Source organism: Marmota marmota, unplaced genomic scaffold (assembly GCF_001458135.2).
Source record: "Marmota marmota marmota unplaced genomic scaffold, marMar, whole genome shotgun sequence".
Classification (NCBI taxonomy): Eukaryota; Metazoa; Chordata; class Mammalia; order Rodentia; family Sciuridae; genus Marmota; species Marmota marmota.
Window position 1 is genome coordinate 6,924,389 of NW_025999853.1, and position 3,301 is coordinate 6,927,689.

The 3,301-nt window shown below is 39.7% G+C and overlaps 1 pseudogene; it reads right to left on the reverse strand.

The window, feature by feature from the left end:
* Positions 1–1,065: 1,065 nt before the first annotated feature.
* On the reverse strand, positions 1,066–1,513 carry LOC125618141 (annotated as a pseudogene).
* Positions 1,514–3,301: the final 1,788 nt, after the last annotated feature.

Below are 3,301 nucleotides of genomic sequence, written 5' to 3' on the forward strand. Positions count from 1 at the left end.
CAAGTGGCCCCCCCCCCCCCCCAGAGCAGAGGGAACCTTGTCCCAGACTCGGGTCGCTTCTCCTAAAGACCATTTATCACCCCTCCAAAGTTCCCTGCAGGTCTCCATTTCCTGGAGGAGGTAATGAAGCTTCCTCCAACTGACCCTTTCCTGGAATTTCATATTTTGTGTGACTCCTGTACTCATGTGCACTTTATTTCTTCTAAAAATCTGAGCAGCCCATTTCAGGGGACCTTCAGAGGGTAGATGGGAAGTTTCCCTTTACTCCTATACTTCCAACTAAAATACTGTGTCCTCAGACTAAGGCATATCTTTATGGGAGAAGTTCTCCACCTTTTTTTGTGCCATGGATGCCTTTGACGGTCTGATCAGACCTGTAAGTCTCTTCTCAAAACAATGTTTTCAAATGCTGGGGAAATGACAACATATAATGAAAAATTATATGTTATTAATTATTATTAAAAAATTATTTAAGAAATTTATTAAAAAAACCAATTATTTTGAAATATTTTCAAAATGATTTTATAAAAACAAGTTACAATAGTTAAGCTATGGAAACAACCTAGGTGCCCCTCAACAGATGATTGGATAAAGAAAATGTGGTACATATACACAATGGAATATTACTCAGCCATAAAGAAGAATGAAATTATGGCATTTGCCCATAAATGGATGGATGTGGAGACTATCTTGCTAAGTGAAATAAACCAGTCCCCAAAAAACCAAAGGTCAAATGTTCACTCTGATATGTGGATGCTAACACATAATAGGTGGAGTGGGAGTAGGTAGAATAGAAGCTTATTGGATAAGAAAAAGTGGAATAAAGGGAAGGGAGGGGTATAGGAATAGGAAAGACACTAGAATGAATTGGACATAACATTCCTATGTTCATATATGAATACATGACTAGTGTAACTCCACATCATGTACACCCACAAGGATGGGATCCTAATTAGAATAAGTTAAACTCCTATGTATGTGTAATATGTCAAAATACACTCTTCTGTTGTGTATATCTACAAAGAACAAATAAAAATGTATAACAATAGCCATCTCAGTGCATCTTTAAATTAAACAACATGTGAAAAATCTGTGGCCATTAGGGATGCCATGTAGAAACCCAAAATCCCTCAGAGGCTAAATCTTTAAGATTCGTCCATATGGAATCAGTCCATAGTACCCAGAATTTGTAGAGTTCTGCAGATTACCAAACACGATCCCTTGCCCCATAACTATGATGGACCATGCTGAGTATTTTGTCTCCTTCCAAACCAATTACTTTTTTACAAATATTGGCTTTTAAATATTTCAGGTTTTTTTGCAATCACAATGTCACCTCATTGGATACCATAAAAATGTTGGCTAAGACTTTCTGCAAAAATAATATCTGAATTTTCTATCACAGGCTCCATTTATGATCCAGAACTCACTATACCAACACAAATGTGTTCCGCCATATTGAATAGTAGAGCCAACAAGTTGAGAAGGTTTTCCCCAGAGTACCATACAGCATAGGTCTAGGTAGCTACCACCACCATTGGTCATGGGTCTGTTCTATATTACCTTCTATTTTTAGGATAGTTGCAGGCCTCCAGAAAAAAAAAAAAATCTAAAAAGGGTCTCAAAGCATATTTGGGTGATCCGTGGTTTCAGGATTCTTCTGGCCCCCACAATCCCAGGAAACCCTTGCTCCAGACTCAGGTGGGCTTTGCTCCTGTGGTATTCTGTTATGACAACCTCAGCAGACCAATAGAGTAGTTCAGAAAAGAAAAATGTTATGGTTTTTTTTTATACTCAATTTGAAATACAAATCCAGAGTGTCAATTTGTGATTTAAAACAATTAGACCCTGGTCTTGGGGTAGCTTTGATATTATAATGGAACTACCAGAAGATAGTTAGCAGAGCCCTTGTCCCTGTACATCCCCAATCCCACAGCCCATATCCAGGCCAGAATCTCACTAAACGGTCTGACATCCCAACAATGGGGTTCCCAGAGTCATTGACCTTAGCATTTCCCATCTGCCGTTCGTGAGCCTAGTTGCCTACATCATAATTCCAAAAGCAGAAGTCTGGGTTTTGTTTTTCCCAGAAAATAGTACAAAAACTATTCCCAGCAAACATAATAGTGAAAAAAAAAGAGAGAGAGAGAAAGAGAGAGAGATTAGCCAAAGAATTTCAAAAAGCCAAGAATCAATTGTGTGGTATCATTAAGACTTTGGGTGGTCTCCCCCTCCCTACCCCATTCCTGGTTTCCAGCCCCAAGTACACTTGACTTCAGATATCTTGAAGATCACCAGAAACAGTCCTTGTAGATCATGCGTGAAGTCTTATCTTTTTCTGGTTATGTTTTTATTTCAGAGGTCATCCACGGGCTCCAGGAGGCTCCCGGCATTAATGAACCCTCCTAGGAATTTACAGTAGCAGCTCTCAGCCCCCACATGAGTGCCACTTAGACAGAGATCAGATTTCCTTTTTAAGCCAAAACTTCAATAGCGCACAGATCAGCCAGCGGAACTCTCTTTCCAACTCACAATTTGAACAGAAAGGGGGTCTCACAACAGATCATAAACCCAAATCCCAAGACCACCATTTTCCCATTTCGAAATCTTCCCTAAGCTTGTTTTCCAGCTAATTTCTATTTACTCCATGAAGCATGAAGAAAAGGGAGCTCTTTCCTCTGGGTTAAAATGGATAATGTGTCTTAGGATAATTGTGAAGGTGTTTGATGGATCATTGGCAGTTAAATAATCATTTCCTGAGAGACCCAAGAACTCCTTTCTCTGAACACCAGTGTTGTTATTGTTTGTGACTCAGATGAACTGTTTTGTTGGTAAACTAAAGCCAATAAAATGACCATTTAATAAGTTTGAGGAATTATGTCAAGTTATGAGGTTGAACTTGAGCCCAAAACACCTAACCAAGTTTCTAACAAGACCAGGATTGCGATTCTTTAAAATCAGATCTGGGAGGAGATGATCAAGGTGAACAGACATGACTATGAACCTGGAGGAATCAACCCAAATCAACTTCCTTTCCCAGAAAGAGAGGAGAAGAAAATGGAGAGGAAAATGGCCCCTGAGAACATAATCTGGCTCTTGTTACATGATAATTCCAGTTTCCCAAGGTTTTTGTAAGGCTCAGGACTAAGCAAGTTCTTGGCAGGCTGGAGGGGCCATGATTTGAAAGGAAGTCACAGGAGGTAGACAGAAGCCCCATATGAAGGAGGTGCTTAGCTAATCACTTTTGAGAAGTCACATGGTCCTTGGGAGGGGTGTGCATGTGTCTGTGAGATTTGGCTAA